General features: G+C 43.6%; 1 protein-coding gene and 1 long non-coding RNA gene across 3 annotated transcripts in view; one reads left to right on the top strand and one right to left on the bottom strand.

The window, feature by feature from the left end:
* Positions 1-22,547, top strand: part of KATNAL1 (katanin catalytic subunit A1 like 1) — a 235,958-nt gene that overhangs the window by 80,180 nt on the left and 133,231 nt on the right. The gene's annotated exons all lie outside the window — the stretch shown is intronic.
* On the bottom strand, positions 2,515-22,523 carry LOC114009655 (uncharacterized). 2 transcript variants are annotated; one of them, XR_003551041.1, is made up of 4 exons: positions 22,055-22,523; positions 19,843-19,938; positions 9,544-9,785; positions 2,515-2,762 (listed from the first exon to the last, which is right to left on the bottom strand). It is a non-coding gene; the product is annotated as an uncharacterized LOC114009655 (long non-coding RNA). The 2 variants fall into 2 exon arrangements; XR_003551042.1 differs by having other exon boundaries at positions 19,847-19,938.

Raw genomic sequence — 22,547 nt, 5'->3', positions numbered from 1 at the left:
GGTCCCCGGGGGGTGGCGGGAGAGCCGGGCGGGTGGGCTGGCGCAGGGCCTACTCCGCCCGCCGCCGCCTCGCTCGCTCGGCCCGCCCTGTGTGAGTTTTAACCCACCAGGTTCAGGATTTGAAGCATGGTCGACTATGTGGGAGTCCAGCAACATAATCATAATGCCATCAGCTGGTCCCCACAGTACACATTTTCTATAAATTTGTTAAAGGCCCTTCATAGACGTTTGTTCAGGCATAATTCATTCATTCATTTGATCTATTTATTAAACAATACCTTATTATTGGACAATAAGCTAGCTGTTGAGAATGCAAAGGGAAGACATCACTCTTGCCCTCAAGGGACTTAGTCCAGTGTCTAGTAGAGAGATTAATTTTAATATAAATTTATGCAATGAAAGAAGATAAAGGTTATAATGGTTTCATGTACAAAGGTGTGTGTGTATGTTCCTGTGATTGTGTTTGTGTATGAGAGATCCAGGAGAAGAAACTGCTTAATCTGTTTTTGATGGTCGAAAGGAGCTTCTGTAGGATAGAGCATCTGACCTGAGGCTTGGTGGTTGGGTAGGGTTGGGCCTAGGGAAGCAGAGAAGGGGATTTCAGGTAGAAGGAAGGGCACATGCAAAGGCACTGAAGCATGATGTAGTGAAGCACCCTTGGGTCAGGAAGGTTCACACTGACAGAATGCTAAGTGTGAGGGGAGGCGCGGAGGTTTGCAAGGGAGAGTGCAGGACAGTCACAGAGGCTGCCGCAGAGGCTGCCTGGAGACAATGCCAAGAGGTTCCTGTAATGGTGGGGTTAGACTATACATTGTGAATAGATTCCAGGTCCCCAAACATACATCTTGTATGCTTTATAAAATGTAAAACGAGCCAGGTGGTGGCACAGTGGTAGCAACTAGACACACATGGGAAAGGTCTGGGGTTTGTGTCCCAGGACCTTCCTGAGCATGATGGGCATGCATGCACATGCCAGTGACTTGGGCGGGCTGAGACTGGGAGTGAGTCACAGCATGAAAGCCCTTGTTGAGGATGCCTCTCTCTCTCTCGTGGAAAAGATAAAAATAAATTCACACATAAATATGTTTTAAAAGGAAAAAGTGGAAAGAAAAAAAGGAATAAAGGAATAAAAGGAAAGAAGGAAGAAAAATGTAAATAAATGAAGCTTGCTAGAACCATTTTCTTCTAAAGGTACTCTCACTCCCCCGAAGCAGTATTAGTAAAAGTGTAAGCAGTATTAGTAAAAGTGTAAGGTATTTGTTACTGGGTGCTTAGACCAATATAATAAAATTAAATTAGGGTTCCTCATTCTCTTCCCTTCCTTTCTTTTTTTCTTTTCTTCTTGAAAATTGTTTTAAGGTATTATTTTAGGTATATGTCTAAATGTTGCTGTAATTTGACTGGAAATAGTTAAGTTCTAAAATTTAAAAACAATTAGAGGAACATTCTATATTTATTACTATAAAAACAGTACATTTGTCTTATTTTTAGCCATATGACTCTTTGCTTTACATTTCTGTTTCCCACCCTCGGTGGGAACCACGGCTTACATGTGTGTACCTGTGTGCACATGCACACATATATGCAGAGCTTCTGCATTCCCCACTGACTCAGGAGGACATAGATGGGGCACAAGAATTTCTTTCTTTTTTTAAAAAAATATTTATTTAATTTTATTTGTTATTATTTATTTTTTAATTTGATCAGAGAGAAACAGAGAGAGAGACAGGGAGAGTAAGAAAGCAAGCTCCTGTGGGAGTCCGGCACCTTAACCACCATGCCACCTACTAGCCCTGGGCCACAAGAATTTCTAACAGAAGCTCCCACGTGACCTTGATACTGTTTACTGAAAGAAAACCCTCTGAGTAGTATTTCTCTATATGCCATTGTCTCTGTTATTAAATTCAGCACACAACCCTAAGTTTTTAAGTAACATGTAACACTATGTTGCTGAGTTGAAAGGCATTTTAATAGGTTATCTAGAACAATCACTTTAAGCTATCATCTAAGGCTACTTCAATGAGTTGTTAAATAGAAGCAGATAACCTGCAATTTCACATCCCAGATTCTCATAGTAAGAGAACTTGGTTGTTCTGATTATTACATTGTGTCAATCTTTCATAAGAAATGACCCCGTGACCCAATATGTGGTATGTTATCATACACATAATGTGACTCTAATCTTCAAAACTGTCATAGTTAATACCTTGGGACTAAGGTGAGAGGTGATTTAAACATTGTATTTGAACTGCAAGCTGTAATAGTCACCTCTCTATTTTCGATCATCAAACCTATCTATTTTCTTATGAACTTTATTAAAGAATAATTTGAGTATAATAAACTGTATCCATTTAAAGCATATACTCTTTTTTTTTGCCTTTTAAACTACTAAATTATACTTATTAATTTAAAAGTACTCACCAATACAAATAAAACCAGTTTTTAAAAACTCTACACCCATTAAAAGTACTGTGGCCTTTAGAGAGAGAAAGACATGAATATGATTTTGTTTGGAATCTAATGGGCACACACGTGCAAGACAGGTGAGAGAGAGTAAATGGGAATCGGGATGAGACAGTCCCCTAGGACCTTGGAACAGTTTCCTGAGGCCGGAGCCCCCACCACTGGGATCTTTGTCCCCTTCTAGCACCGGAGAAGGAAGCGTGGAGCCCAGCGTCTTGGGAAGCCTTGGAAAGGCCTTGGTGCTCCTGAACTTGGGCTGTTGTCCTCAGTAGCAAAGGCTGGTCTTGGGGAGATCTTGGCTGTGAGGAAGGAGTGAAGGGACAAGGCTGTCATGCTTTCATGGCTGTCATCTTCTTTTTGTTCCCAGTGTCCTGCCCTGGTAGGAATCTCATCGTGTTATACTGAGGTTAGTATGAAAAGCATTTTAAACTTTTCTTATTTCTCGTATCTCCCTCACAAACCTATTGTGTTTCCATCTGCACTGATTTCACTTTCTAACACACTAAACTTCAACATTCAGGGCAAAGGCAGACTCTTCAGTCTGGCATTGGAAGTTCTCAGCCATGTGACCTGTTCCCACAATAACTTTATCAACCTATTGCACTAAATTTTAAACACAAATCACCTGTCCTAGATGAATGGCCCCATTTGTTTGCCCTGACCTTCATGACTTTCTTCCCCCTAGGAAATCCCTTCTCCCTCTTTTTCTGTTTTTCAAAATGTATTATTTATAGGAGCCAGCAGGTTGCATAGTGGTTAGGGCTTTGGATTCCCATATGGTGACCACAGTTTGAGACTCAGACCTGGCAGCTTGAAACTCACATGGGTGTGTTTGCATTTATGCTTAGAATCTCAAGAGGAGAAGGGACCATGGTGTGGCCATTCCCCTTGTGGGGTGATTTCTTGCTTTCTGACTCTCTGTCCCTCTGGCAAACACCTGTGCCCTACAGCAAAAATCTTTCCAAAACTTATTATTTATATTAATTCTAGATATAGTTCTTTCTTCCATGAGTAAGAGACAGAAAGAAAGAGGGACAGAGAGAGACACATGCAGGTAGAGACGGTTACCCTAAATAGGCTCTTCATGCCACGATCCACCTCCAGCTTCAACCAGCCCTGGGTCATGTCCAAGATGTTCAGGGAAGTCTCTAGATATGAACCAGGGAACTTTCTGCTAGCCTCAGAGCATGGAGCTATTACCACGGTGCCACTGTCTGGCTGCCTCTCTCTTTCATGGTTGGAATGTAATTCTCTATCAACTACACGTACGCAAGGAAGACTTGATCCCCTCGGACCTTCTCCTCCATACTTTTGTAGCTCTTATGAACAACAAAACTGAACTACTCACTTTATGCATAATCGTAAACTGTCTTAGACTTGCGTGTCCTGTTCTGTCTCTCAGGTGGAATATAAACTGCGTGAGGTCAGGGACCACACTATGGAACACTTCTTGGATTTTAGGATATCTTGAGATTTTCCACATAAATAAACACATGAATCTGAAAACAATCTTTTGTTAGACTATATGTCTTGGTTTTTGTTGTTGTTGTTTGTTTTAAAAATGTGCTGTTTTTATAGGCACGAAGGGAAATGCAACATGTGGTGATAATAGTGAAAGTTTATACAGCTCTTACTTTTCCTAGTGCTTTCCCATGTAATAACTGCTTTAATCCTCCTGAGAACCCAGAGACTGGTACTATTGTAATCCCTGTTCTATAGCCAAGGGAATCAAGGCACGAAGAGGTGAAGTCACTGCCAAGGTCAGAACGCCAGACTTCAGGCAGCTGGGCCTGGTGCCCACGGGCTTAACCACAGCAACACGCACCTCATTCATATTAGGGACATGGAAAATGTAGCCCGTGTTGAGGAATAAATAGCAGAATTGTAATTAGAGGCTGAAAGAAAGGTGGTGAAGCCCATGTCAAGATTTATGCCTGAGAGATGGTGAGATGGAACAAGTCCTTGATGTAATGAAGGTGCTATATTCTAACGAACTCAGAGAAAAAGGAGTGCGTTATCTGTGGAGTCTATTTTTAGAGCCTTGTTCTTAGGTCATTATAAAAATATAAAGTTTCCAATTTGATTAGTCTGTATATGATAGGTCTAATCTTAACTATTACTTTTTCAAGATAGTCCATACTAACTCTGTGCACTTTGTTGAGTTTTTCATTAAAAATCTTGTTTTCAAATGTAGCAAGTGCTTAATCTTTTCCACTTCAATAGCTGGAAATTCTCCCCTGGGGGTCCTAAGCTCTTTAAATATGTTTAGGTTGCCAGATTTCTTCTGTTGATGTTCCAGAAAGCCAGTGTTGTTTCTAAGCCCCTGAGAGTAGTACCGCTCCATCTTCTGCACACTCACTGCTTCACAATAAAATGCTGCCTAATTACCACCCTCGTGGGATCCCGGAGGTGTGGGTGTTCATCTCCAGGCTATTGCTGTGGACTATAAACTCTTCAGTTGAGAGATAAACCTCTTCATTATTTAAATCTCCAGGTCTTGTAACAGGAGTTAACTCTATCCAAATTGTTTCCAGGCTCATAAAAGACATGATCAAATGAGACAGTGCAACTCATCTCGAGATATTTTAATTGCTAGAGGACACGTGCGCTTGCAAAAGAGAGAGAGAACCCGCCAGTGGGGTGCAGTCACGCCACAATCCCCTTTCCTCTATTGCTCTGTCTTGTCTGAATTTGGGGCATGCATGCATGCATGCCTGGCAGGTGTTTCAAGCCAAAGGGGCCAAGATTTGAAGCACAGTGAGCCATGTTGGATCCGGCTCCCTTAGTCACTAGACTATAGAGACGGCCCTCGAGATAATTTCTAAAGGGAACATTTAATTAATTTATTTATTTTGGAGAGATTTTTGCTATAGGATGTGTGCACTCTCCAGAGAGACAGACAGAAAGTGAGAAATCACCTCCCAGGGAGATGGCCACACTGCAATCCCTTTTCCTCCATTTGCCTCTTGGGATCTTGGGCATGCACACATGCCCTGTGTGAGTTTTAAGCCACTGGGTCTGGGACTTGAGCCACAGTTGGCTATGTGGGAGTCCAGTGATGTAACTGCTATGCCATCTGCTGGTCACTAAAGGAAACATTTTAAAGGAATGTCGCTTTTGGGTAGTGCCAGTTCTGAGGAAGGATCCCCAAAAGTCAATTCCTTGGGACCAGCAGATGATACAATGGCTGCATTGCTGGACTCCCATGTAGTCACCGTGGTTTAAGTCCTGAACCGAGTGGCTTAGAAACTCATGCCAGGCGCATGTGCGTGCGTGCCCAAAATCCCAGGAGGAGAATGGAGGAGAAGGGATTGCAACACAGCCATCCTGTCTGGGGGTGGGGAGTGATTTCTCTCTCTCTCTCTCTCTCTCTCTCTCTGTCTCTCCGGTGAGCACATGCACCCTATAGCAAAAATCTCTCCTTTTGTAAATAAATAAAAGTCAATTTCCTTTTTCTTTTTTTTTCTTTTCTTTTCTGGTTGGAAGTGAATAGATTAGGAATTGTTATTTCCTTTCCTGTGGAGACACAAAGTCAAATCCTAATTATAGGAGCCAGCAGGTGGTGTAGTGGTTAAGGTGCTGGACTCCCACATGGCTGACTGTGGTTCAAGTTCCTAATCTGATGGCTTACTTTCTCACTTTGTCTGTCTCTCTCTGGTAAACACAAATGTCCTATAGCAAATTAATAATAATCATAATAAATTAAAGAAATAAGTCTAAAAATCCTAATTATAGTAAGCTCTGAATTTTAGCTATTTTCTGATAATAGCTGCTACTGCTACTTTTTTTTTTTTTGGAGAGGTTTTGCTATAGGGAGCCCTCTAGAAAGACAGAGAGAGAGACAGAAAGAAAGAAATCACCCCCTACGGAGGACGGTCACGCCGCAATCCCTTCTCCTCCATTCTCCTCTCAAGATCTTGGGCACACATGCACACACGCTTGGCATGAGTTTAAGCCACCGAGTCCAAGACTCAAACCGCGGTCGACTACGTGGGAGTCCAGCAACGTAGCCATTGTGCCATCTCCTGGTTCCCTGATAACAGCTTCTTTAGGAAACTTGAGCTAAATAGCTACACCTATGTTCTCACTAAAAACTACTTTTTAATAGATAAGAAATATGTCTCATTTATATTTATAAAGTAAATTTGTGCTTATTTGGGTGAACCCTAAAATGAAATGAAATGCAAAACATGCAAGTATATTGGGATTCAATGTTAGAAGTTAATGTTAAAGGATACACGATTATTTCCTTAGTATCAGTGGAGAAAATTATAGGATTGGCCACTAGTTAGCTATATGCATATCCTCTGAATTTTTTTTTTTTTAATTTGTCAGTGACCACATGCTCTCACTGGAGGCAGAGAGAGAGAGAGAGAGAGAGAGAGGAGAGAGAGAAAGTGAAAAACCATTCTCCATGGGAAATAGTCACATCACAATCTCTTCTCCAATTATTCCTCTTTTTGAAATTCTGGGCATGCACACACATGCACCCAGTGTGTTTTTTGAGGTGCCAGTTTCGGGGCTTAAAATGCCAGTTAGACATGTGGGATCTAGCCACCTTAACCACGATGTCACAGGCTGGTCCCTGACTGAGATCGTTTTTAAATAAAGTTGTTTTTTAAATTACTGTAACATAGGGAAGTTACTGTGCAAGTTCTTTTAAAGTTTATTTCTCTCTTTCATGAGAAAGTGAGAGAGAGAGGGGAGAGAGAGGGACAGGCAGCTCCAATAGGGTCTTCACTCTGTGATCTACCCCCAGGCCCAGGCAGCCCCAGATCATGACTGTGTGCACCCAGCATGTTTGGGCAGGTCTCTAAATGCAAATTCAGAACCTTCTCAAGTGGGCCAGCCTCACAGACCATTACATTACCACTGCACACCGTCCAGCCACCCACCCCCTTCTTTAAGGTTTTTGCCATAGGGTACATGTACTCAGAGTGAAACAGAGAGAGACAGAAAGAGGCCAAGTAGGGAGAGAAATCACCTCCTCCCCAGGGGAAATAGCTACACTGGAGTCCCCCCTCCTCCATTCTTCTGCTGGAACTTTGGGCATGCACACACACTTGCCCAGTGTGATTTTCAAGCTGTCGGGTCTGGGACTCAAACTGTGGTGAGCCATGTATGAGTGCAGTACCTTAACAACTACACCATGTGCTGGCTCCTGAAGAAGCAGAGGAGGAACAGTGATGGGGAAGAGGGCCCTCTAGTGCTTGGGATTATGCTATCGGTTCAACATTTTATCCGCCAGACAGATACCGCCCATGTTCCCCTCCAGTGGTGGCAGTTCAGACAGGAGGCCTGCTGCATATGTGGTGGTGGGATTTTGGATCTCTGTGGTTGGAGCTCCATGTCCATGTCCTGTATCTCTTTCCCAAGTGACCTCTGACCTACCTTAGTACTTCCCTCTCTGGAAGAGATGGATAGATTTCTCCAGAACTACAAGCTGTGTCCTATGTCCTTTTAAAACCAAGATGGCTTTCAGCAGCCACCTAGATGCATCAATAATCTCAGTAGCAGTGGTTCCCAGCTGTGGCTGCATATTATAATAGAATCTCTTGGGAGGCTTTAGAAAATACCAATGCCCGGTCCTTCCCCACCCCAGATTAAAATTTTTTTTTTTTTGAGAGGTGTTCACTATAGGGCGCGTGCGCTCAACAGACAGACAGAGACATAGAGACAGAAAGCGAGAAATCACCTCCCAGGAGGGATGGTCACGCCGCAATCCCTTCTCCTCCATTCTCCTCTCAGGATCTTGGGCACGCACGCACACGCGCCGGGCAGGAGTTTTAAGCCACCGGGTCTGGGACGCAAACCGCGGCCGACTACGTGGGAGTCCAGTGACACAGCCATTACGCTAACTGCTGGTTCCCCCCAGATTAAAATTTTTTTTTTTTGAGAGGTGTTCACTATAGGGCGCGTGCGCTCAACAGACAGACAGAGACATAGAGACAGAAAGCGAGAAATCACCTCCCAGGAGGGATGGTCACGCCGCAATCCCTTCTCCTCCATTCTCCTCTCAGGATCTTGGGCACGCACGCACACGCGCCGGGCAGGAGTTTTAAGCCACCGGGTCTGGGACGCAAACCGCGGCCGACTACGTGGGAGTCCAGTGACACAGCCATTACGCTAACTGCTGGTTCCCCCCAGATTAAAATTTTAGTTGGACAGACTGGGGTCTAGACACGCGTATGTTTAAAGCCCCCAGGTGATTCCAATGTGCTGAAACACTGAGAATCAGTGCTCTGAAGTCCTGCTGGGAAGAGTGAGCTTCTTCCTCACTCACTGGCCCACTGCTGCTGCGTGTGCACCTTTAGAGATGGTAACCACAGGGGTGTTATGCAGGCGATAATACGCTGCAAAGTTATTGAGTGGCTGCAATGAAAGGCACTGTCAAAGTAAAAAGATTCTGAGGGTACTACTCTTCCTACTTCGTTAGAAGAGATTGCTCATACCTGACATCTGCGGATTTTCGTCTCCATTAAAAAGCACTTTCACACGTAATCCCTGTTTTGTCCTCCTAAGCACCCCATAAAGCTCACGAGGAGGGTACTATGATGTACGCTTTTGTAAGTGAGAAAATAAACCTCAGAAAGGGCACGTGACAGATCCAAGATCATACACCTTAGTAGCTAGCAGCTATTAAGGGGTTAGAATCCAGGTTTCTGATTGCTGTTCCCGATGATGACAAATTGGTACTACATTAGGGTCCCAGACGGTCCTAGTCACTAATTGCTGTGTGACCAGTGGACAGTTGTTTAAACTCTCTGAACCTCAGTTCTTCTCAGCTAAAGAATGGGGTTGATACTTGTATCTACCTCACAGGATTGCTCTGAGGATCAAAGGATATAAAGTGCCTCATACACTTTAAAACCTAGTCTAAAAAAAATAAAAAGAGCTCTTTTTATAATTATTAACTAGCCGGAGAAAGCAGTTTGAGAGAGATCAGGTTATTTATAATGCTGTTATCCTGCTCTTGGGATTTTAAATTAAGCCCAAAGTGTGAGTTGTTACCTCACAATAGTTTACTCTTTTTAATATAGTCTGCATCTGTTTGTGGTTTGGGCTTCCTCATCAACTTACCCGCCAGGGTTGTAGAATACACCTGAGAAGACTGGGCTTCCCAGAGTCAGAAGAGTGTCCTGAAGGTGAGACATTGAATCCAGTTGGCTTCTCACGCCTCTTCTCCACTGCATTCCTGGATTTTCTGGCTCCTGACAGCACCTGAAGCAGCTGCGGTCTGCGTCCTTACCCACCCTGGATGTCTGTAGCAGCCTTAGTCCTCACGTTGGCACCCTGGACTGCTGGGAGGGCCTGAGTTAGTCCTGTGGGGAATTCATTAACAATCACTGAACAGCTCTCCTTTTGCTCAACAGTGGGCCTCACTGTCCCAATTAGACCTGGGTAAGGAGGGCCATATCTGAGGGATGTCTGAGGTTTCTCTCAAAAGAGGTGAAAATAGGGAATCGGTTAAGAGAAGAAATGAAAGAAACGGGTTCTTTCAAACGCAGTTTTTTTTTTTTTTTAAAAGAGACTTTTGCAAGAACCAGCAGCTAGCGTAATGGCTATGTCGCTGGACTCCCACGTAGTCGACCGTGGTTCGCATCTCAGACCCAGTGGCTTAAAACTCACGCCGGGCGCGTGTGCGTGCCCAAGATCCCGAGAGGAGAATGGAGGAGAAGGGATTGTGGCGTGACCATCCCCTCTTGGGGGTGATTTCTCGCTTTCTGTCTCTATGTCTCTGTCTGGCGAGCGCACATGCCCTATAGCGAAAAAAACTCTCAAAAAAAAAAAAAAAAAAAAGAGACTTTTGCTATAAGGTACATGCACTCAAAAGAGAGACAGAAAGCAAGGAATAACTCCCCAGGGAGTTGGCTACACCATAATCTCTCCCCCGTTCTCTTTTTGGGATTTTGCGCATGCACGTACATGTATCCAGTGTGAATTCTAAGTAGCCAGGTCCAGGGCTCAAACTGCGGTCGACTAAGTGGGGGGCCAGCAATGTGACCATTATGCCATCTGCTGGTCCACAAACCCACTTTCATCATTCAATCCACTGCAAGTGAGACATCTGATGGCACTTAGTTGTAGATATAAAGACAATCCCTATTTGTGAACACAGGTCATTTTATACCTATTTTTTATTTAGCGCTGTCAATATCAACTATTTTTTTCATAATTCTCTCCAATACAACACTCTATGTAATAGATTTTTCTTTTTAAGATTTTATTTAACTTTGATTGATTGATTGTAATTTGACCAGAGAGGGACAGATTGAGAGAGAGAGAGCAAGAAAGTGAGAAAGCAAGTCTCCAGGTGCGGGACCTGAACCGTGGTTGGCTATGTGGGAGTCCAGCGCCCTTAACCACCATGCCACCTGCCAGCCCCTGCAATCAATGTTTCAGTATGTATTGTCAGGAACTTCTTTTTCTATGACATTGATTCACTTATTTGTTCATATACAAAATGTCTCTTCAGTTTTGACTTTATGTCAGGCACTATCGTAGGGCTAGGGATACGAAACTGTAAAGATATGATCTTCATTCTCAAGGAACTGATTGTTCAGTGAGAAAACAGATGGTTAGAATTACCGTACATGTTTATGATGGGGCAAAGGGTTCTATAGGGCACACAGGGAAAGGACAGGAGTCAGGGAATGGGGCCCAGAAACAACGCTTGAGCTGATTCAAGAAGGGCAAGAAGAAGCTGGGAAGCCTGAAGGTACAGTGGGGGATAGTGGCATAGGCAGGAGGAGGTGGTGTGTTGGCACAGAAATCTGCGAACATGAGGAGGGTGGGAGTACAGAGGCAAGGAAAAGCAAGCAGGCCAGTCCGTACTCTCTGCATTGTATCCTGTCGTGCAGTATTTCCCCACACCCATTAGTAGTTCATGAACTAACTGTCAATGGAAGGAAATAGAATAGGGAACATCAGAGTGCATGGCAGGTAGTAAATGGAAGTGAGTTTTGATTGACGAAACTCATGTTTCGGTTATAGATACAGGTTCAGTGTCTCTTACCTGAAATGCTTGAGACCAGAAGCAGTTTAGATTTTGGAATATTTACATATATGTAAGAGATAACTTGGGAATATCAAGTCTAAATATGAAATCCATGTGTGTTTCGTACATATCTTATACGCATAGCCTGAAAGTAATTTTATACATTACATTACTTTTGAATTTTAGTGTTTTGGCTGTGACCTGTCACACGAGGTCAGGACACTTGTGGTGTCATGACACTTAAAAGGTTTCAGACTTTGAGAATTTTGGAAATCGGGTTAGGGATGCTCAGCCTGTATATGGGGTTGAGTGTACATACCTGGGAACTTCAGAAAGTTGACAGCGGGCAACCCAGGGGCCATGGTGGTTAAGACAGTTGGAGCCCACATGGCCAACTGCATGATTCAAGTCTCCGACTCAGTGGCTTGAAATACACACTGGGCACATGTGTGTGCATGCCCAAAATCCCAAGAGAAAAATGAAGGACAAGGAACTATGGTGTGGTCATCCCCTGTGGGCTGCTATTATCTCACTCTCTCTTTCGCTTGCTCTCTCTTTCTAGCAAGCACATGTGCACTATAGGAAAAAAAAATCATGGTAAATGGAAGTAAAATACTAATGATGGGGGCATAGGGTTCTACAGGGTATGGAAAAATAGAATTAAAGTACACATTTCTATTGGTGCAAAACATTTGAGGCTTGTATCCCTAGGTTGGTCTAAAAACATACCTGGTGTGGTGTGTGCCCAGGATCCTGATGAGCTGGAGGGCTTGGGGAAGGTGGATTGAGGCATGAAAAGATCTGTCAAGGGTGCTTCTCTCTCTCACACACACACGTGTCTTTATTATGGATAAAATAAAACTTAAACATTGAAATCTATGCATAATTTTTTTTATAATATGCATTCTGCCCCCACCCCCTTGTTAGAAGGCATATGTACTCATCAGAGAGAGAAGGGAGTCGGGGGAGTGAGAAAGAACTCCTGCATCAGGTAGGGCCATAACACAATTCCTTCTCCTTCATTTCTCCTTTTGGAATTTTGGGCATGCATATGTGCCCAGTGTGTTTTCAAAGCCTCCAGATTCAGGACTCAAACCATTTAGTCAGCCGTGTGGGTTCCAGCTGCCTTAACCACCTCACCACCAGTTGGCCCTCCTACCCAATTTATTTTTTTAGGTTTTTGTCATAGGGTGCATACATTCACAGTGACAGACATACAGAAACAGTAAGAGGGAAAGTGAGAAGTCATTCCCCAGGGTGGATGGTGGCTATGATGTAATCCCCTCTCCTCCACTCCCCTCCCAGGATTCTGGGTATGCATGTATTTGTACCCAGCGTGATTTTTAAGACACCAGATTGGGACTTGAATGCACTTGGCCATGTGGGAGTTCAGAGCCTACTGGCCCTCCCACGTACTTTTTGAAGCTCTCTTGCATATTTCTGCTGAGTACAGAGGCTAATGATAAAAAGTATTTGGAATACTTGTTTATAAGCTGGAACTGTCACCAAAGAGTTTCATCTGCAGAAGTAACACTGTCAGGTTTGCATTTTAGCACAATTGCTCTGGCTGCAGTTTGTAGAATGGATGTGAGTGTCAGAACAGCAGCAAGTGCTGGGGAAGCTATCTTATATAATGAGGTAGTAGCTCTATGTTGTTCTCATCAGATCAATGAGATATATATAATATGGGTTCCCAATGATTATGAAATTGCTATGTCAGCCTTACACCTATCCAGGCATGTAAATAATAGAGAAATAAATCTCTAGTCTTGTTTAGGCCACTGTTACTCGGATCTGAAGTGCCAGGCTAACCACCATCCTTAACTGTTAGACCTACTTGTGGCGAACAGACTATAGGATGGTCTGTAATGATCCTACCTCCTAGTATTCGCACTCTTGGGCAATTCCGTCCCCTTGAGTATGAGTAGGACCTGTGACTTGCTTCTGCCCAATAGAATATGCAAAGGATGGCATGTCTGTGTGTGGATTACTCAAGATTCTGATCTGTATCTTATTGGCAAGTCTTAACCCTTGCTGGCTTTGATGAAGCTGCCCTGTGAGATACTCCATGAAGGCTTAATATGGCTAAGAAGTGAAGGCAGCCTCTGGCCAACAGGCCACAAGGAACCAACTCAATACTCATCAACAGGATATGGGTTAGTTGTATGCTATTATAGCAATGAAAAGAAATGAACTAAATCTATGTTTACTGACATAGGTAGGTCTTAAAAACAATGAAATGAAAAAAGTTCTCTCTAGAAAGCATAGTATAACATACTCTGCAGATGAAACTCTTCAGTGACAGTTCTGGCTTATAATCAAAGTATTCCAAATACTTTTTATCGTTAGCCTCTGTACTCAGCAGAAACATAAACACAAGGGAGCTTCACATATATGCTTTACATATGCTTATATAAAGCATGAAATCATGCAAAGCAACAGTATTAATGCTTACAGTATAGGGATATGTAACAATAGTAAAATAGATGCATCTGAAAATAGTACCAAAATCAGGATGTGGTGCTATTTTTATGCAAGTGCACATTTGTGTTTGTTTTTCATGTTAAAAACACTCAAACATTTATCTGTTATAAACATGTAAATTCTGGCACAAGTCAAGAAGGAAGAAACATCAGTTTCTTCCCACTTTAATATAATTGCTGTCCCTACTTTGTTTCATCTTAACTTCCTTTCAGATAGTAAAGAGAGATAACCATTGACCTGGGGAAAGGGATGAAGATGAGATGGAATAGCTGCTGTTTTAATTCTTTATCGCCAGTGAGGATGTTTTTGGAAATGTGAGATCTGAGAAAAGACTTGCAAAAGGCATAAGGCAGCCTGGTAAATACGAGAACATATCAAGGAGAATGGGATGATGAACAGTTTGCTTGAATACTTAACCATTTACAAATGATTTATGTAAGCCGACATTTATGATTTTGTAACATTTATACACTAAATCACAAAGACCTAAAATGCATTAGAGAAACAAAAGGGAAGAAAGCAAATGGAATTTCCCTCCAAAGCCCAATACTCTCAATACTCTAAGCCAAAGTACAGTAGGACCCAAGAGAAAAGAAAAGGCAGGATTTCAGGCATGGGAGATATCCATATTGGCTTGTAACTTCTTAGGAGGGGAAATGGGATTCCAGCTGCACTGCTCTTTTTTTCCTTCAGACTTCAAACATTTTGCAGTTGGGGTTGCTTGGCACAACGCTGTCTTCTATGAATAGAAAACTTGATCACAAGCTGTGTTTCCTCTGTGACATGCCACCTGCATTGTAACATGCTTCAGTGGATAAATCAGAAGGTAACATGCTTTTCAGTTCACCGGAAGATACTCTGCATGTCGCAAACACAGCAACTCTTGCTAACACTTGCCTGAGTAATTCACATTTAGTTAACGGTTACTCTACCAAACGCCAGTTCCCAAAACAGGTGAAGGAAGTGTTGTTCATATATCCGCATGTAGCAGAGTACACCTGATAACTTACTGCAGTGCTCAGTGAAAGTACTAATATTCCAGCTATCACGGATGACTATGGATCTTCATTCATTGAGTTATGGGCCCACAACACTCCAAGAGTTACAAATCCACTTAACAGCCTCAGGTCCTGGTTTTCCTGTTCATATTTCTAAATTAGCATAAAGACATACAAAATCATAAGCGAAGAGAACCCTTATAGAATACTGCCAAGAGGTTTTGTGTTTATCTTGGCGTACATAAGAAATGTTTTGAATTTCTAAAATATGGAGCAGTTGTTTTCATTAGAAATATGTGATTAAGCGAGTCTCACGTCTAATGAGAGACTGAAGCATAAGTCTAGTAAGTTCATGAATAAAACAGAGCAAAAGTCTCATTTTGGCTGGAGAAGGCAGAAATGTAGGTATAAGGTCTAAGTTTCACTTCCTTCTCATCTATTATCTCCTCATATTGTCTGCAAGAGAAAGCAGCCTCAAAGAGACAAAATTGCCACCCTGGAAATCTACCTTCTAATCCTTCCCTTCCAGTTATTAAGTTCCACTTCACTTTCTGAGGTCTCCAGTACTACTTCCTGGCTTCCTTTGTTGTTGTTGTTGTTTTTATTTATAATGGAAGACATGTGCATGCACGTGAGAGAGGAGAGAGAGAGGGAGAGAGGGAGGGAGAAGCACCCTTGATAGGCTCTCATCACACCACGATCCCATTTCCCCAGTCCTCCAGTTCCTCAGGGGCCCGGGCGTATGTATGCACACACTTGATGTGTTTTCAGGCCCTCCCAGGGATCTGAGCCCAGGTTGGCTATGCAACTTGCAGTGGGCAGTTCACTACTGATTGCACACCAGGCTGGACCTTTTTTTCCCTTTAAAGTTTATTCACCTCCTACGTGAGTGAGAGAGACAGCATCCTGTTGATATAGATGCCACAATCCACCTCTAGCCCCAGTTAGTCCCAGATCATGGGCACGTGTGTGCCTGGAGGACTCAGAGAGGACTCAGGGAAGTCTCCAGATGTCAAATGGGAACCTTCTTATGTGGGTCACCTCACAAAGTGTCATGTTTTACTGCTGTGCCACTGCCTAGCCCTTACTTCCGGGCTTTCTTCATTAACTTTGGCTTCCTCCGTCTAGTGGGTAAAGAGTGAGAGCATGGCATATAAAGAAGCAGAATTTCTACTTAAGAGAGGTCAGATTTCTGGGGAAGCCTGGGCCAGACCAAACTGTGGCAGACAACTGTGGGCTCAGCAGAGTGATCCTTACGGGCCAGGTTAGGTCTGGGGTTTGAAAGTGACAGCTGCAATTAGGTCTTTGCCCTTCTTTCTACACGTTAGGACTGGCTCTTTGGCACTCAAGGTAACTTATATCTCAGAACTCTCCACTCCTCTGAGGCAGCATTTATTTTTTTTTTTTATTGAGAACAAAAGAGAGAGAGAGAAAGAAAGCAGCCCCCCAATGGCACATGGTCATATCTCAATCCCTTCTCCATTTCTCCTTCCCATGAGGAAATGGGACATGCACACATACCCCATGTACTATTCAAGTTACCAGGGCTGGGATTCAAACCATAGTCGGCCACGCGAGAGCCAGCTCCCAGTGCACAGTGCTTAACAATCCTGTTATTGAGGCAGATTTCTTAGACCCCTTTGACACTCAGAGTAGGAACTATATTTTACCTCACAATCCATATTAGGGTCTAGTCAGGAAAAAAAGCCAGAGTATTTAGCACAGGGAATTGGTCAGATAGATGTTGGAGGACTGGAAAATTAAAACAAACACTGAAACAATACACAGGTAAAAACTGCAAGCAGTAGCTACTGCTTCTAGGGATGAAGACCAGAGAGAAGAGGAAGCTGGTTGTCAGAGTCCAGAAGTCTGGAAAAGAGACCCCTTGGAGTTTGACATGGACTTCTAAAGAGGGGAACTATGACTAGTGCTGGCACCTCTGGAGTTTAGAGGAGGGGTTCCATAGAGCTGGGATTCATTCCTATTTGTTTTTTGGAGAGGTTTTTTGCTATAGGGCATGTGTGCTCACCAAAAAGAGAGAGAGACAGAGACACGCCACACGCACCTGGTGTGAGTTTAAGCCACTGGGTCTGGAACTCAAACTGCAGTTGACTACATGGGAGTTCACTAACATAGCCATTACGCCAACTGCTGGTCCCAAGCTGGGATTCATTCCTTTTAAAAGGGACACTGCCTTGGGACCAGCATTTGGCGTAATGGCTATGTCCCTGGACTTCCATGTAGTAGACCACAGTTCAAGTCCTGGACCCGGCAACTTAAACTCATGCCAGGTGCGTGTGTGTGCGTGCCCAAGATCCCGTGAGGAGAATGGAGGAGAAGGGATTGTGGCGTGGCCATCCTCTCTGGGGGGTGATTTCTCACTTTCTGTCTCTCTCTGTCTTTCTGGTGAGAGCACGTGCCCTATAGCAAAAACCTCTCCAAAAAAAAGAACAACAACAGAAAAGGGACACTGCCTAGTGGATGCTGATAATGCCCTGGGACAGAGGGAGAAGAGGCATGATAAGGCTGGTTTGCAAAGTACAATAAGAAGGTGGAGAAGCCCAGGGGTGGCACTGTGATAATGCCACTAAACCCACATGGGAAAGGTCTTGGGTTCACATCCCAGGACTGCCCTGAACACACCGGGAACATAAGCACATGCCTGTGATCCAGGCCTGCTAAGGCTGGGGGCAGACTGTGGCATGAAGACTTTATTGGGACTATTGGTCTCTGGAAGAAGTAAACTTCAAAGAGACTGGAGACAGATTAAAGGCCATCATTAGGCTGAAACTGACAAACACATGAGGGCAAGAGGAAGAAACAACTTGTTCCCTCCCCACTCATGCTCCTCTCCTCTAGTGTCTCTGCAGCCAGATGACAAAGGAGAAGTGTGGTTTGCACAGGTCCAGCCCCACCAACACAAAGCAGAGGATGAAGGGGAAGTCTGAAGCTGAAAGACAATAGCTCAATAACTATCATACCATTCTTTACCCTGAATTCAATTTTCAATTGCTTCCTATTCTAGCTTTCCTTCTACCTTACCCTATCACAGCTGAAATATTACAAAGCTGGAAGAGATTTATTTTGTTGATCTCATGACCTAAAATTGGCTGTGAGGGAAATTACTCTGGGAGATCTTCATGTGTGGTGGGGACTGAGCATTGGAATTCAATGGATCTTCCCTCTTGAACTTCTTCCACAGCACCTGTGACTTGAAGGAATTGCCTCCTGGGCCAGCCTGTGGCCCAGTGGTTAAGGTGACCAGATCCCACATAGCTGCCTGTGTGGTTTCAGTCCTAAAAAACACAATGACACATGTACATGTGTACCCAAAATGAGGGAGAGATATAGAAGTACAAATTTGTGTGTAGACGAGTGTTTAATTTCTCTCAGGCTGTATCTAGGAGAAGAATATCTGTTTTTGCCAAACTTTCCAAAGTCATTTTACTTTGTGTGTGTTATGACTATTCCCAATGAGGACATGACCATCCCCTATAGTGTGTTATGACTATTCCCAATGGGGACATGACCATCCCCTATAGGGAGTGCTATCTCTCCCCCCCCTCTCTTTCTGTCTCACTCTGGTGAGTATATGGACCCTCTGGCAAAATTTGAAAAAAAGAAAAAAGGAATTACTCCCAAGGTAGCCCTCCACTGAATACATATGGCAACCCACACTTCCACAGGCTTCAGGGACATCCATGTAAATGAAGAGGCTGCAAGATACTTGCACAGTGATAGAAGGGTGAGAACTGCCAGATAGAGGAGGTTTTGCTAAGGAAAAAAGGAACCATCAATCAAATATATTCACCACGTACTTATTATATGTAAAGCATTATAAAGATGCTTTTGGGAATACCCAGAAACATACATCAGAGAAGCCTGAAATATAGTGAGCAGAAAAGACAAAAGCCAATGAGCAAACAATAGATCAGCTGCCACTAGGCAGTATGGGTAGCTGTCAAGTGAATGATATAGGAAGGAAATATTGTGACTGCAGAGCAAGAGGATGTGATTGTGATCAGGAGTGATCTGTATAGGCATCGGTTAAGTTTTTGCAGAGTAAGTAGAATTTAGGTGAGGTAAGAGGATGGCATCTCATGTGAAGAGAACAACAGAAGGGGGAGCAGCAGTTAATGTAATGGCTATGTTGGTGGACTCCCATGTAGTCGACTGTGGTTCAAGTCCCGGACCTGGTGGCTTAAACTCACGCTGGGTGCGTGTGCATGCATGCCCAAGATCCCGAGAGGAGAATGGAGGAGAAGGGATTGCGGCATGGCCATCCCCCCTGGGGGGTGATTTCTCGCTTTCTATCTCTCTGACTCTGTCTTTCTGGTGAGCACATGTGCCCTACAGCGAAAACCTCTCCAAAAAAATAAAAAAACAACAGAAGGTACAGAACAGGAAGGAAGCAGCAACATGTCTGGTCAGCACTAGAACTTGGAGATCAGAACTGCATGAGAAATCGAGTGTCAACCAGAGCTGAGACATTGGAAATGAGCATAGGGAACGAACCTCCAGAACTGTCTCTACATTTAAGGAGCAGATAGAACTGGTGAATAACACAGTGAAGTCTGGTTGACAGCTTTGAAGAACCAAGGTCACAAAGCACCCAGGAGAGTAGTGAGTAAAGCAGAATGCTACAGCAGCCACGACAGAACTGAGAAAACCCTCTGACTTGGAACCAGGTGCACCGTCTCTTCGATGAGTTTGACCACACAGCCTACCTTGGTGGATAAATCTGCCACTCTTTTTAGCTCTATCAGTGTGTTTATCACTTGAATGGGTCTAAAGTATCGACTAGTTTCTTGCGGGTCCTTATGTTATCCCAGCTGTCCGTAGCCATGCGAGGCACTTAAGGCTGTGCTTCAGTGGCGCAGTCTTCCACCGCGTAGTTACCTACCTCCAGCTCACTGTGGAGCAGCTGTTTGCTGTATCTGCTATCATCCATTCTCGAGTGGCTTGTCCTGCTGAGCTGATTCTCTGGGGCCCTGGCTTCAAAAAAATGAGCAGTGTTATGCGTTGGAAACTTACATTTGGAGACTTCTTCATGGCCATGCACTGTGCTATAACCTTGGCCAGCTGCTTTGCAAAAATACAAGCCGCTGATCACAAGGAAACTAGATGAAGGATAGATGGATCAGGTGAACCTGTCATCCTTACTACAAAAACATGTGTTCAGTTGGTAACAGATCAGTATCATCTTCTCCAGAAGTAATGGAGCCTCTGTTTGTATGCTCATTACATACGCGGAGTTGTGACCAAACTGCTACAGAAGACATGTCCAGGTGTCGCTTCTCTAAAGATGTCATTATGCTTTAATAATCAGATTTTGTTCCAGACTTCACGGCTTAAATGCTGTCATTTCTTTTGCATAATATAAGCCATGCTTACATAGACTTTGGTTCCTTTTCTTATCCTAGGTAACAGATTCTAGCTAACTTGCCTCCTCATTTATATAGAGTAAGTCACTATTATCGCATATAATTGACCCCCCTATGAAGGTAGCCTGGAAAGGTCACATACATAAGATGCTTACTATTTATTAACTATACTATGAGCTGAATCAAATAGACTATGTATATACTGTGGTAAAAAATACTATTAATAGTTGTCATGAGAGTTCTTCTTGGGAAAAGTACTTTCTCTGCAGAAAGATATTGGGACACTGGAAAAGTCATGATGTCTGTTTTTCTATGCATAAATGTGTCATGACTTTTCCGACGACCCAGTACTTTGCTAAACGGATTAGAATGATAGGCAGTCAAGATGGCATAGATTAAAAGATAGAGAAAACTAAAAATAGTGTGTAGGAAAGGGAAGGAGAGCTGGGGCCAGAGAACTAAAAATAGTATAGAGAGAGTGAGTAGGGGAGAGCTGGGACCAGAGAGATGGTGGATAGCAGGAGATTGTAACACATGCTGAAGGGATGGAGGTTGGAGGATAAAAATACCATGGAGACAACTGAAAGACTTTTAAAAGTAGGGGATTCTAATTTTAGGGTTTTTTTGCATCTTTCATTTAAAACCCCTCAGCTGCTCCAAACCTTCAGAAGCGTCTGCTATACAAACCACCAGAGAAAAGGGGTTTGATTTGTTTGCACGCTATGAAGTCAGCAGGAGTAGAGAGAGAAAGGAGTTGCAGGTGAGATGTAAGGGAGGCCAAGTGTTTAGAGAAAGCGAGGCTGACAGCTGGAAGTGAGCCTGCATTGTAAACTCACATGGACTGTGGAATCATGCAGAGGACAATGGCCTTTCCACAAGAAGTGGACAAGGGTTCGGAGGCAATTTCTACAGATTCTCTGTGGACCGGGAACCCCTGACTGGTTATATCACAGTAGCTTGCTATTTTCAACCACAATCTCTCAAGAATCATTTGTTACTGGAAAATGGCCGGGTCATTGATTCACTCACATACCCTCCCTTTTTACTATGACATCTCTAAGGTCTCACTTTTATCATTGAAAAAAAAAATCTGGAGATTGAGTCTAGCATATTTTATTATAAACTTCAGCTCTAATGATATTTTTAATGCCTTTTGTTTTTAAATTTTAATACTCTTCAGTGATTTCTCGTTATGTTCTTTTTGAGGTAAATTTACCCTAAGACATACAATTTTTAAGTGTATCATTACCATGAATTTTGGCAAATGTGTGTTATTTCTGTACCCATACCCTTAGCAAAATAAAGAACTTTTTCATCACTACAGAACATTCTCCCCTCAAAACATCCATAACTAGCCAACCACTACTCTGACTTAACATGCTGTAACACTTTTAACCCATCAGTAAGTAATTATTTAATAGCTATTGCTAAATGTGAGGTTTTGGTTTTGAAGCGCTTCATCAGTATTGATGTTTATTCTGTGCAAGAACTGGGAGACAGATGTTTCCATTTTGGAGATTAAAACGCTCAGGATCAGAGCAGGGAAGTGAAGAGGTCTTGGCGGTCAGCTACCAAGTACAGCTAGATGTGAACTAAGAATCAACTTTAGAAGCCCACATTGAACTTCAGTTGACACTCTACCGCCTCGGAGATGATCCTGGAGAGTCCACACGACTGCCTGAAAAGATATTACAGACTCAAATTCAATCGAAACCCATGCCACTTACGCGTTCTAAAACCTCAATAACCCTAAGGGTCATAATGCATTCCATCTCGTGAACGCTTCGTTTCTGTTCCACTCCTCAGAACAGCAGAAAGGTGTGAAAGACTGCAAATTCGAACTGACTGGTGACAAACACCAGCAGAGGTGGTTTAGATGCACACATCCCACGGGACAGTGCAGGTGACGGCTGAGAACTAGACCAGCTGCCCTGTCAGGAGCAGCCCTGCGGCTCTGGGTGCTCCTTCTTCTGACGCCACAGGCGTCCTCTCCGAATACCGCAGGCACAAAGGTGCGCTGCCACTGGGACAGTGCACAGCCGAGCTCAGTCAGCCCCCCCTGCCCTGTCCTCTTCAATGTCATCGTCTCCCTCCTCTTTCGGATTGCGATCTCGCTCCTACCCTTCCCCCTACACTTCCCGGCTTCCCAGAGCCTCCGCTGCTCCGATTTATAGGCCAGCGCCACCTCCCCCTCCCCCCCTCGCGTGGCCCCCGGCCGCC

The sequence above is a fragment of the Tupaia chinensis genome, unplaced genomic scaffold (assembly GCF_000334495.1).
Source record: "Tupaia chinensis unplaced genomic scaffold, TupChi_1.0 Scaffold000597_1, whole genome shotgun sequence".
NCBI classification, from domain to species: Eukaryota; Metazoa; Chordata; class Mammalia; order Scandentia; family Tupaiidae; genus Tupaia; species Tupaia belangeri.
This window is presented reverse-complemented; position numbering and strand designations above follow the sequence as displayed.